This window comes from Vidua macroura, chromosome 1, assembly GCF_024509145.1.
Source record: "Vidua macroura isolate BioBank_ID:100142 chromosome 1, ASM2450914v1, whole genome shotgun sequence".
Classification (NCBI taxonomy): Eukaryota; Metazoa; Chordata; class Aves; order Passeriformes; family Viduidae; genus Vidua; species Vidua macroura.
In genome coordinates, this window is record NC_071571.1 from 21212586 (window position 1) to 21226397 (window position 13812).

At 39.8% G+C, this 13812-nt stretch overlaps 1 long non-coding RNA gene across 3 annotated transcripts in view; it reads left to right on the forward strand.

Annotated features, from left to right (window-relative positions):
* Nucleotides 1-320: 320 nt before the first annotated feature.
* Nucleotides 321-13812, forward strand: part of LOC128814989 (uncharacterized) — a 31619-nt gene continuing 18127 nt past the window's right edge. For 2 of the 3 annotated variants that reach the window (XR_008439535.1, XR_008439534.1), the window contains exons 1-3: nucleotides 333-399; nucleotides 518-597; nucleotides 1213-1253. This is a non-coding gene — a long non-coding RNA (uncharacterized LOC128814989). Of the gene's footprint in view, nucleotides 400-517; nucleotides 598-1212; nucleotides 1254-13812 lie in introns of all 3 variants that reach the window. The other variant, XR_008439536.1, reaches the window with a different exon arrangement.

Sequence of the window (13812 nt, forward strand, 5' to 3'; positions counted from 1 at the left end):
GTGCCTGCCCTAAGGCCAAGAGCTGTCCTTGGATCTCTGCAGGGTGCTGCCTGCAGAATTTTGGCACCGGGCTCGGGCTGTGCCCACCGCGGGAGTGGCCGGGCAGAGATGCCCCCTCGAGGAGGCGAGAGCCTGCACCGCACCGGGGGAGCTCCGCGGGCACACGGCTGCGTTCGTCGGGTGGAAGGGGACAGGAAGCCGCCGCGCCGCCCTCGGGCACCTGCCCCGGCCCGGGCCCGCGGCCGCCGCCCGCCCTCAGCGCTCGGGGCCGGCCCGTGGCCTGTGGCGCAGCGCCCCCCGGCGGCCGCCCCGCCCCGCGCGTGAGGGGAGCGGGCCGCGCCCACGGCCCGGGGTCCGCCCTGCTCGCTCCGGGACGGTGAGCGCCCCGGGGAGCTTTAGGTAATGAAAATAACAGTGTGCGGTCCCTGCCCCGCAACTATCGCGGACTAGGGAGTCCGCGTCAAATATTCGTGCTTAAATATTAGCTGTAAAGCAGAGTTTGTATTTGTCGTTATAGATAAACTGAGGGTTACTGAGAGGTTGAAAACAGCGTGACTGTTGTCAGGGAGAAACAGACACCATTGAGCAAAGTAACTGGTGCGTGTTGCTGGTGGAAAATACATTTATCTGATAGGCTAAGATCAGTTTTGCCTCTGTTTTGCTATGGAAAAACATGGTTTACTCCAGGAATATAAAATTTGATGTACTGCAGAAAATCAAATAATGAGACTGCAGGATAACTTATTTTAAAATCTGTTGGCTTTAATATGTTTTAATCTCTATAAAATAAACTTTCTCTTAATCTATAAACCACACTGCTTTATCAGATGGTAACTCTAATCATTATCCAAACTCAGTATAGGGGAGCTCAAAGGGAACCATGCAGAACAAAATGGGGAAAATGAAAAGATGTGATGACATCCCACTGTAGACCTACTGAACATTTAAAGGCTAAATTCTCCTTGTAAATGTCAGTCTTTTGAGGAGAATCACATTTCCCCTGTGATTTACTTAGTGTCTGCTGGGTGCTGCACATGCACATCAATTGGTTCATTTCTTACTGCCAATCACTACTTTATTACTGCACAAATAAACATCCATAGCTGAAGGTACAGTAATAAATACATTAATGGCATTTATTTAAATAAATTAAGTTGGCTTTTGGTGTTTATTCCTACCTGGAAACTAAAATGAATTTTGTTTCTGCTACAGGGGATGTCTTTGGGCTGACTACTACAAAGAAGGATGTCACAGTAGGTAGATTTTTTTTTTCCTTGTTGGTCATGGTTTTTAAATTAGTTTCTATAATGCATAGTAAATATATCTGCTATACCTCAAGACAGTTTTAAAAAATCAACACAATTTAGGGAGTGAATTGTTAAGCAACATAAATAATACTTTAAGTGGCAGTAGGCTTACTAATCACTTTTTGCATTCTCAATCCTTACTGCTTAGGAGCTGGGGCCGAGGCTGACTCGGACACTGCAAACAGTGGTCCCACTCCAGCATGAGTGGGAGGCTCTTGGTCACAGTAAACATTCCTCCCTCTGCACTTGGAGGCAGTTCTGAGATCACATCTGCAAATCATTCAGATAAGTGACTTTGGTTCCACATAAAATAATGTCTTACAACTGTCCAGTTCTGGAATTTGTATGTGGTTAGTGTGATAAATGTTACATGATCTTATATATATATACACACAGCAGACAAAGGATAATCATTGGGTCAATGAAAAATGATAGTGAGGAATAGATATTGGATGATAGCAAACAGAACATTTGTTGAGCAGCTCATTTGTAGCTGTCTGCAGAAAGGAAAGGGAGGGTGAGAGTCTCCCATGTGTTAGAGTTAACAGCAGTATCAGCTACAAAAACCTCTAGATGCACTGAAATCAAACAGAGCCTGAAGTCCAGATAATGTAAGTTTTTAGGAAAGGCACATCTGCAATCCTTTCACTGACATTTTCTAGATCACAAGAGTCAAGAGATTCCTGGACATTAAGAAGTAGCAGATTTGAATCTCACATTTTAAAGAGGGTAAAGGACAGGAAACTATAAACTAGCAAATGGAACATTGTTTGTATATAAACCTGGACACTGCTTAAGTGATTTGACTAAAGAACACCTGGAAAGGTTCACTCTGATTAAGGAAAGCTAGAATGGTTTATAATTCATTTAGTTGTTTGAGGTCTTTAGAGCTACTACAGCCATTGAGTTCTTTATAGTTATAATGACTGCTGTGAAAGATACATTCATTTGTATCATAATAATGAGATCATGGTTAGTGTGAAGCAACAGCACATACTATGGGGTTTTGATATTCCAGCTGAAGTGTCTGTGAAGCTGCAGGAAAATTTAAATGCTAGACAGAGGCCACTGTTTTCAGTGGTAGGAAAGAGGTTGAAAACTAAAGGTTATTAGAAAACCTTTCTTCTGTGGATTTTTTTTAATTCTCTTTTTAAAATTCCATTTTTGTGAACATTCGGGAGCATTATATTAAATTATTTTTTAAATAAGTATTTTATTCTTCTCCAGTATTTTTTACAGCAACAGAATGATTCCTAGTATCTTGCACACAGAGCAAAACTTATTTCAGTGGCAAAATCTGCTGAGAGGGCAACACATCCCCTTCCAACCAGAACTGAGAATTTGGGACAGGGAGATAAATTCACAATGAACATTCCTGTGCCCCATGCAGGCCTTCTGGAAAGCCAGTTGTACATTTGGTATTGCTCTCAAGAGTGCAGGGTAAAATAGCTGCACTGGGAACAGGTTTTCTTCACCTATTCTGCTTGCTGAGGTGGGGTTTTCTTCCAAGCTTTACTATCTCTGGCAGAAGCCATTTTTCAGTGGGACTCTATTCTTACAGACTTTCCCCCATCTCTTCTGAGAGCTGATCTCCAGCTGTATCTCATTCAAGTTAATAATTAGTGCATTAGGGAGATGTCCCATTCCACCATTCTGGCAGGACATCAGTTTTGCTTTCTCCACCAACCCCAGCCCATTGGAAACAGTGTAGGTTGTGTCTGGATGCTGCTGGGCAAAGCAGACCTGTCAGGAGAAGCTGCTGTGCTGGTGTATCACAGGTGCACATAGAGTCAGCCCTAAAAGATAGTGTGTTCAAGGATCAAACAGCAAATAGGATTAGAAAACAGGATTTCTGGACACTTCCCACCTTCTAGCAACCCAATTAAACAGGGCTGGCTGCCAATAAAGAAGGAAAACAATTCATTATCATGTGTATTGGATCCTACTGGAAAATTGCTTACTGCTCAGCTTTGTCATTAACTCAGCAATAGATTTTCATAAGGTTTTCATTTTCTCAAACTAAGGGCCAAACTCATCCCAGATGTAACTTCCTTAGTGCCAATACAGCCACATTTGGCCCCATGATTTTAGAATCTCTGTGTGCAGGAACTCCCATCCACGTCCCTGTGCCAAACTATAAAAAGGCCAGTATCTTGGAGTCACCTATCAGTTCTTCCCTAACTGTTCTTCAGCAAAGACTATTTAAAATTAAACAACTCAAGGTCATGTACCTCTCTGGACCAGGAGCTCTACAGCAGAGAGTGTTTTTTCTGGTACGGCATGAGTCAGGTACAGAAGAAGGAGGCGGGTAGCTGAGAGGAGGATGTGCAGCCCCATACTGTATTCCCCCTGGACTAAAGCATGGCCAAAGCACAGGCAGATTGTGTGACAATTCACTTCAACTACTTCAGATGTGGTTACCACAGTTGTTCTAGAGGTAGAAAGATGAAATAGATCTTCCTAAGACAGGAAGATGGATTAATACTTAGAAAGCAGAACTGTCATGAAGGCAGTCAAGAATATGGAGCACCAAATGTTCCCAGAACTCTCCTTATTGATAATTTACCATGTTAAATTTTAATAGTGTATCTTTTAGACATTATATAAATGGAAGGAAACCTAATTTGTGTGCCCAGACTAGCAAGACTTTTTACAAGTACAGTGATGTCTCTGATACTGCATGCTAGTCTGAGTATGCCCAGGCTACCCAAGGTTTCATTCAGGTACTTGCCATTGAAAAGTGTTGCTAACTCTTTAGGAAGAGTTAAATTTCTGAAGCCAGAAAGCCTGCACTCCATACAGGCCTCAGTACACTCAGTACCCAGCATTCCTCCTAATGAAAGTTTGAATGGCTTCTTAAAAATACCACTGATCAAGTTTTTCTATCCATAATTCAGACATGCTTTTCAACACTCTATTGTGCTTAGGTGTTACCAGTGATGAGAATAACTTTGTCGTTAGTCAATGCTCACACTGAGCAGCAAAACCACAAAGCAATTCCTCAATTTCTCTTCTGAGGCAGTTAAATATCTCCACACAGTCTTTAATGTCAGTGTTACACTCACATTAATGACATTTATTCACTTAATTAGAGTTTTGTTTGTGTATCAGAACACAGAACCAAGCTCATATTTGGATTGAATTTCATTTCAAAATATTGGTCTTTCCTTTAAAAAGGAAAATTTATTCTTTGCCAGAATTTGTACCCAAACAATACATTGTTTTTATCTGTTGTACAAAGTGTTACATTACACTCTGCACTCTCATTTTTGTGTGACTGCTTTGGGCCCTGCGTGAGTTTAAGTGCTTAAAGTTAGGCTATTACTTAAGTAAGTGAGGTGGGAGCCTCAGGCCTCACAGAACTACTGAGGAGACATATAAGGGTTGTTTCTCTTTTAAAGAAAGGTGAATGAGTGATGGTGAGGGTGTTTAGTGTCATGAAATTGCTTGGGGCTTATTTATTCTTGGACAGGAAATTTTTGTGGTTAATTTTGAAGCCTTAAAGTTAAGGAGGAAAAAGCAATGACTTTTGTTAAGGGGGAAAAGTACATGTTTATTTTGGATTTGAGGGTTTTTTTTCTGTTCTTAAGTCCAACATCTGAAGCTGGAAATGTCAAGCAGTTTGTGGAGTGGTTTAGAGTGGTTAGTGGCTCCTGTGCACTGTGATGGCTGGTGACAGACCCATGATGCTGGGAGCTCTGTCCATCAGAGGAGGTTTTCTGTAGTTGTTTACAATGCTAAACAGGTTGGTAGCTCACCTGGTCTTAGGGGCCTCAGCAGCCTTAGGAGTTGTGAAGATTTCCTGTGTGACAAGGGTACTATGATCTGTTGCCACCTACTCTAAATCCCTTGTAGTCCTGAATTCTTAACAGACATTTTCTGGATCAGACTATCCTCGTTCCAGCTTTGCAGCTTATTGGTTAAGGCAAGGAAAGGGACAGAGAGGGCTAAGGCACAGACAGTCTCCTTTAGGCAGAGACACCCCTCTTGAGGTGTCTCTTCCCTTTGGAGATAGGGCATGGATGGGACTGGTTTGTCCTGTGAAGTTTGCTTCCCCATGAGCTTTGGAACAACACATTCCTGGAGAGCAGTGTGCCAATGATTACTTTGCAAGGGAGAAAATATTAATCTTTTCTCATTTCCTTTTTTGCAGTGGCAGAGTGGGAACACCCCTAGGACATGTCCATGGTGTTTCTTAGGAGTTTTAGCACTGGAGGGTGTCTGTATTGATGCCAGGGCTTTACCCCTCTCCTACACATTATCAGAAGACAGCATCTTAAGGGGCATTTCTGGCTGTCCTTGCATTCTGCACCAGAGGGGGTTCAGTTGTGTCATGTTTCATCCATCATTTATAATTTTTGCCTCTATCCACTTTTTCTCTCCTTCTGATTCCTTATTTTATTTTTTGTGTTTTTCTCAAATGGTCCTTGTTTAAATGTTGAGGCTGTTTTCATATGAGTGTGTTAATATTTTCAACATCTGTTTATTTTGCTGCAAAACACTCCAAATTACCTGGCAAAAGAAGTAGCAGCATTTATAAATATAGCCATTACTTTAATTATTCTGATTTTTAACTTACAGTGTATTTTTATGTGACTCAAGAGATTAAAACAGAAAACATTCCAGGGCACACTTAATGAAATAAGTATTACTTTGTTTAACTTTATTAGCAGCAAGAAAGTCTGGTCTTGGCTCCCTTCAAGCTAACTTTTATATTTATCATCAGAGACTTTCAAAATTTCAGCCTACTTTTTTTTTCAGGTAATGATACTACAATATCCTGGCTTTCACTAAGAATGTAGTAAGACATTGTTTTTCCCTTTTGAACTTAGGCGATTTTAATTACAGGAGGTTTTACAGAGAAGATAGCTCCATTATGATTTGGATCCTGATTGCTGATTGTACCTTCCATGACTTATATAAAATACTTCCCTTTCCCTAAATCCCTTTCCTAGTGTAGCTTTCACCTCTCAGCTCAGGCTGATTTGGTGCAGCAAACACTCTCTTCGATGATGTGCTGCCAGTGCATTTCCCCTCTATCCAAAGTACACTGGATCCAGCCCTATTTTTGCAATGGAGTTCAATGAGTGAAGAAATAATCAAGCTTCTAAGTTTCTGAGTTTATAATGGAACAAAATTCTTTTCAGACTCTTATTCTAGTTCTTTTGTTAGTCCTGGAAAAATGTGCAATGGTACAGCAGTGAGTGTCATGTACCCTGCAACTCATTTTAGCAGTACAGATTCTCAGAGCAGCCATGCACTTTAATAAAGAATAACAGGAAAAAGGAAATAGCATTCAATTAAGAGCAGCTCGTTCATGTTACGTCAATTTTGCAATGAATTTTGTGTTGTGTATCCATAGATTTATGTTCCTAAAAGCCCATGTTATGTTATATATGAGAACTACCTTTTTGGCTGGGTCTTAGCAGAAGCCACATATCACTCAAGTGTAGAAATGTTTTCAGTTCACCTGTTGCTCTCACATTCTGTTGGATTTTTTTGCCCATAAGGGAGTAAAAAGGCTATTGCAATGATGATGTCGAAAAACAAAAGAGAAGAAATTTAACAGAAACATCTGAGTTAATGTTGTTATGCTGCTGTGTGCCTCTGAATCCCTGACTGCAATAGGAGTATTCTGCTGGCGCCCGAGGGTTGCCATTGGCACCTTCTTTCGATATAATTCTCTTTTTCATTCTTCGTCATAGTTTTTTACATGCCTAGTAGAAAATAATAGACATTTCTTTGGCACCGTATCTAGCTGTATCTTTTAAAGGACTTAGTACATGCAAACTCACTCTTCTACTTATTTCCCATTTGGACTTAGAGCTATTTCTCAGAAAAGGCTTTTACAGTTATGAAAACTCTCTTTTTTGTGCTTTCCATTCAGATATTCTTCTATAGACTTGACTTTCTAAGAGAACAATTATTAGCATTCTTAAAAAAAAGATTCTTGTGAATGAGAGAGTGATAAGAATGCTACGAAAATCTCATAAAGCGAGAAAAATGTGGCCCCCACTGAAAACTGTGTTATTACATAGCACCTGTAGGAGAAAAGGCGGAAAATTTGGTAGTTTCCCACATGATCTCGCAGAATTACTGGTTTGAAGATAGAAGAGTATTGGATTTTATGTTAAATGTTGTCCATAGCCTATTTTTATTTTCTCTGTTTGGGCATATTTGTCTAAGAAAGATTTTTGTTCCCTAGACCTTTTGCAGTGATTTGTGAAAGACATTTCAAAAAGGAAAGATGAGTTGATGGCAGTTAGACTTTTTCTTTTGGGACTATTCTATGAAAAGCCACAATGCTGAGTGAGCTCAGTGATGGCTGTTCTGATATACCTGACACAATTTTCTGCTCAGTGAGTGAGACTTGACCACATCTGCAACTTCCTTAACAGCAGATTACAAATAAAGTAAGTTATTGAACTGAAACTAGAGCTGGGATTGTTCTGCAAGCACCCTGGGAAATTATAGATGCTGGTAAGCCAACTGGGAACATTATCAGGGACAGAATGCCACTAGCTCCAATCCCATGAATTATTTTACGGTGGCAGAAGGTCTGTGGGAGTGTTTATGTTTGCTGTCTGATGTCCCTGTGTTTCATTTTTTATTAAGTGTGATAGTGTGTTTTTATCTAGCAGCGCTTGCAGGACAGCTTCCCTTTAGATAAGGAATTAGTAAGCCAGAGAGCAGTGGTCATCCCTTGTGAGCTGCAGGAAGGAGGGCTTGGGGTGAAAGACTCCACCATATATTTTCAAGGACTAGAATTAGTTGATACAAGAGAAAATGAATAATTTGGAAGAAAGAGCAGGGTTCTATAGTCCATAGATAACATATGAACACTCAGATTTGAAAACGTTCCTGCACTGAGACTGGTAAGTCTTTTACCAGTGTGAGCTGTGGATGTGTGCCCTACCAGCCCTCTTCTTCCTGTCACAGAGAATGTTTTTTATGGGAAGGAAAACTAAAGTCTATATCAGAGCACGCAGCCAATTCCACTGTCAGGATCCATATCCTACACACATCCATCTCTCTTGGTCTGTCTTTGGCTCCTACTGTAGGTACCAAACCCAAGCTCCTCTCATACAGCCCCTAGGCTTCTTATGTCAAAGAACCTTTCACAAACTTGGCAGTGCTTTAGCCCAGGCAGGAGCAAGGTCTGTCTGAGAAGCCTTGTGCTCCCAGTAGCCCATACTCTTGTTCCCCAGCTTCCCACAGGTCATAATGCTGTCATGAAGGGCTATGGTTCTTTTTACGACCTGTCTAAATCTCCTGTAAAGCTGTCTACAAAATATTAAAATTTTTTAAATAATAGAAAGAATCGCTGATTTTTGAAGAAAAAACTGAAATCTGCAACATGAATATGTCCCACCTCTGCAGTTGTGCATTGCAGGGAAAAAAATAGAATGGAAAGTTCTGAATTTTTTTTTTCAACAGAAATATCTAATAAAGAGCTTAGTTATGGAAACAGTACATTCCCTTGGACATGTAATAATTATATGACTGAAATACATTAGATAAGCAATAAGGACTCAGAAAAAAAATTAACTACATAGGAATAGGAAATTGCAGTTTCTCTTTTATAGTCACTCTATATGCTGAAAAGTCATAGCTTATTCTGTAAGATGTGAATCGAGAAATAACAGGCTTTAAAATAGGTTTTTAATTAATGTTTTTATTTAAATACATACTAACATTAACACTGAATTTTTTAGGTTTACAAGGATGCTCTTATGAATGGTAGATGTGAAATTTAACACAGACAAACCACATCCTGCAGAGATGGTATTTCATTTTATGACATTCACCTGATAGCTTGCAATCCTCAGTGTGGAGTTCTTTCAGCAGTATTAAAATGCCAGCTCCTGAAACTGAGTGGCCAAAAACCCCACATGTAAAATCACACCCATGATCTCTCACAGCTCATTTCCCACTCTCTTACTGTAAACCCTCAGGGTTTGAAAATGAAACAACTTTCAAGCCTTAAAACTGAAATTTGCTTCACCTGCATGAAATCATAGTAATCAAATTTTTATGGGTAGAGAATGGCAGGGGACAGGGAGGAAAAATTTACACTACAGAAGTGTGGGGTCAAGTCAGGAGGTCCTATAAAGTCCTCCTTTCCTTCCTCTCTTGCAGCTGCTCCTTTTTCTGGCATATTGACAATATCAGCAGCTGCAATTCTTCACATGCACGAAAAGCTGCAGACTGCCTAAACCAGAAGCCCTTTCTCCAGCCCACTGTGGCCTCTGCCTCTTTCCTTGGGTTCCCATCTATTCATCCTTATCTCGAGACTTGCTTGGTGTTAGCTGCCTGATTATTTGAACCATTTAGGTCCTAATACAGAGTTCCTGAAGGCAGGAAGAGCTTTTCCAGGGAATTAGAGATTTAAACTCAACGTGGGTCCCTGAAAGCACGCAGAATGAGATGAAGTGGCAAGGTGACTGTAACTGGAAAATCTGTAACTGGTGCTTGACAAAACTGTTGAGATTCACCAGCAGTGGTAAAGGCAAATCCAGATTGTCTAAATTGAAGTCTAAAAGACTTCAATGAAGTGCATTAATGCAGATATCCTGCAGCAGTAGCATGAAAACTGGACATTTAGAGGATGTACACCAGAGGTGCTATCAGAAATTAACTCAAAGAAGTTGAGGTTGGTCTATGGATATAAAAATGTAATGTCCTTATAGAAAGTATCATTAGATGAAATTGACTGTTGGCCATCACCACAAGGATCAAGTATTGCAAATACTGCAACTAAAATACAGAGATACTTTTTATCCATCTGCAAATACATGACTTTCAAATAAGGTACAAACTCTGAGAGTTGTCAGAGCTATAAATGCTATATTTGCTACAGAATAGAAATTGCAGCAAAACCAAACAAAAAGCTCAATTATATGTGCATGAATCTGATTTTAGAACATTCCCTAGATGATAGAGTGTTAGATAATATTTACAAAGGCTGAAAATTATCCAGAAATTGCATAGAAATAAATTCCAACTATTAGGATGGGAAAGATTGTACTGGATTATTATTTTGGTTTATTGGGGTTGTAGCTCCTGAATTGTTGTAGAAAACTGTTCTATGAAGAATATATGAATGTAATCAGCTAGAAGTGTAAACAAGCAGTAAGTATTGTTTTATAATAGCAGATGAACAGTGACATTAGGGAAGCACTGTTAAAAATATACCAAAATTCAGGCCATATGAAGCAACAATTTCCATGATGTGATACAGGAAAATTGCACTCTGGGAACAAAGTAGCTGTAGATTTGTGTATGTTGGCTGGGAAAAAAGGCTCTTCAATATTTCCTAAACTATTATTCTTACCTCTCTGAGGTGGCCTTGCTTAAAGGAACTATAGGTGACTGTGTATACCCAGTTTGATTTTGCTACAAATTTTACTTGACCTGGAAGCATCTGAACACAGCTATAGGGCACAGGAGTGCCCTACATTTTAAGTGCTTTATAAAGAAACAGGCTTTTAAATGCATCTTGTTATTTACATATGATAAGTTTTGGGAGACATGATGTCTGAATTATAAAATATCCATGAAAACAGTTGTAGAGTCATACACTGATCACTGTTTAGCCCTTTGATGATAGAAAATCATGACAGACAGTTCTGTGAGTGCTGCCATGGGACAGTGGTTTCCCTCTAATCACTAACATTACTTTTTAGGTGTTTTGGTCTGGACAATGCACTTGCCAGGCCAGGAACTGGTGTTGCTAGGGTTCCTTCTAGTTGTGCAAGGGGGTTAGGGATGAAGGATGAGGAAGACAGTGTCATTTCTAAAGCCACAGCAATTTAATATACACACCCTGGCATTGTCTGTGGTAAAAGCTGAGAATCTGACACAGTGGTATTTCCAGATCTGTGCTTTGTTTGTGTACACTTATGCTGACTTCTAGCTGATATCCTGAGAAAACTACAAATGAAACTATGGTTTTCAAGTCTCAACCAAATGTTGGGTTTAGATTTTAGAATTCAGAATTTACTTTTTTTTCCATGTCTTTTTTCTTTCTGTCATTTTTAATGAACACTTAGGCTATGTGACAAAATCCCTGGTGCCCAAATTTCAGTTTCACAAAGGGTTACCGGCTAACTTGGACACTTAAATGACTTGCAATAATTTGGAGACATGTTGGTGTGTTTTGAGTAACTAAAGATTACATTACAGAATTCTGCAACTGATGGTGTTTATCATCAAGTTACAGATATAAGTAAGAAAGAGTTTGTAGAGAGGAATTAACTCAAACATTTTGCACCTAAATTATATTCTTTCACAAGCAACATAGAAATATCTGTGAAGATAAAGAGGTTCCAAATAATTTCTAAAAATACCTTGCATTCTAAAATGCCAATAAAGTCAATAGCTATTTTTATTGTATGTTATCTGTAAGCTTTAAATTAAAGTTTTCCTACCTGCAAGCTATGAAAAAAGTGACTATACAAAACCAGGGTACTGCCACCTATTCCAGTATCCTCAGCACCAATTACTCAGTAATAGACCAAAGACTACAAAACTAGGAAAGCAGTTATACATTTCTTAGTTTTTCCCTAACAACAGTGTTACAGACAGTGTGCAAGGGACCTTCCTCATTGTTGTGCTGTTCTCATCACCTGTACCTTATTAGGGGAAAAAGATTCCAGCACTAGATGCCAATATGTAGAAATATACCTATCTGTGAAGATAAAGAAGAGGTTCCAAATAATTTAGGAAGTATTTCCTGCTCTACTTTCTCTGATACAGCCTGTGTTTCAGAGAGAGTCCTGTAGAAATTTCAACATCTACCCTCCAACCTAGCTGGACCCAGTCAGTCAGTATATTAATTCTTAGATCTTTTCACAGGTGAAATTTTGGCTGGTTGGGTTTTTAGATATGGGAGAGTGAGCTGTTTTTTCTGGTTTTTTATTACATTCCCATCTCAAATCAACTGATGGATTACTAATAATTTGTCTTTGTCTTGCTGCATTCTTAGGAAATAAAGAGAAAGGTATTATAACACTTTGGTTCCCAGATCTGGTGGTCTCGTTTTCAGGAATCTTCACAAGAACGTACCACTCTGGTGGCTGCTCTTACCTCTGGAGAATGGCAGTATGCCAACAATCACACACTGTTTTTCACTGCAGAACCTTATTGAAGGTTTTAAAACCTGGGCAGGTTGCCTGCATGGCTCTGCACGCTTTTCCTTGCCCCACTTGGCATCCTTTACCCCAGGCAGCCTCTTGTGTGCACCACATGTGGGTTGTGGTGCAGAGCATGGATGCTGATGCATCCCTACCTTGGCACACCCCCAAAGGGGTGAGGCAGGCGCCTTGGCAGCACTGCTCTGCATCTGTCCATGGGGCACTCAGGGCTCCGTTGTGTCCCAGCAGGTCTGTCAGCTTGGATCATAGGCTATCCTAACTGCTCAGAGCTCTCTTCAACACAAACTCTGTCTGAATGCCTTAGAATAGCTCATTTGCTTTTCAGGAACATTTTTTTCCCCCAATAGTGTTTTTGCAAGATTAAATAAGTGTGAAATGGGCATTTATATGATCCCTGTCTATAAAAGATGTTATCTGCCTGCTGAGCTTCTCTCCTCTGTTTGCTAATAAGAGTCAAGTCCTTCAATTCATACTGCTAAATTTACTGTAATTAATTCTATCTCTGTTCCAGTGCTGTCCTCATAATGGGTAATAAATGTTTGCTCTACATAAACAGATGTTCTTTCTGTACTGTCACAGGCATGCTTGGCCTGGGATATAAATAAGCTCACAGAGGTGACTGAAGACTGCAGATTAAGCTTCATAGTGCAGCAAGGAATCAGACCACTATATTTTATTTAATTTTTTTAGAAACTTTATTATTTTTGTATGGTTTACAGACTAAGGAACACAAATTACAACAGAAGACAATCTCACACAACATATTGTATGAAGTGTGCAATGCTTCTATTCAATAGATTCAGTAAAAGAAAGCTTTACAAAACTATTGCTATTAGAGGTGTTCAGGTGAAGGATAATACTGGGTGACTTTGTTCTCTGCTTTGTTTTGCAGGGGGATGAGTGGGAATTGAATTTGTGTACCAGTAAAATTTGTAGGTTCAATATCTAGATATCTAGGTGTTTAGGACAATTGCAGAATCTCTAACTAAACCCTGTTTCTTAGGATACTATAACAGTATAATAATTATACTGTGAGTATAATTATAAGTATAATCTCCTGTTACTGTTAAAGAAACATACCAGCATGGCATGCTCCAAAGCTCATGGATGACAGACTCCTGGTGCCCCTGAGAGGTAAATTAGACCCTCCCTGGAGCCATGTAGAGCTGCTGATCTCTCTGGGCCAGAGCAAGCCATGGCTACACCCATGATTGGAGCTGTGTAGGGTGAACAGGCTGTTACAGACCTGACTTTGTAATACACATTCATGTGTGAAGATAATACATTGTACTTTTTATTGCACATGTAACTTGCTTTGTGGTGACCAGGCCCAGTTAAGAGTAAAGATC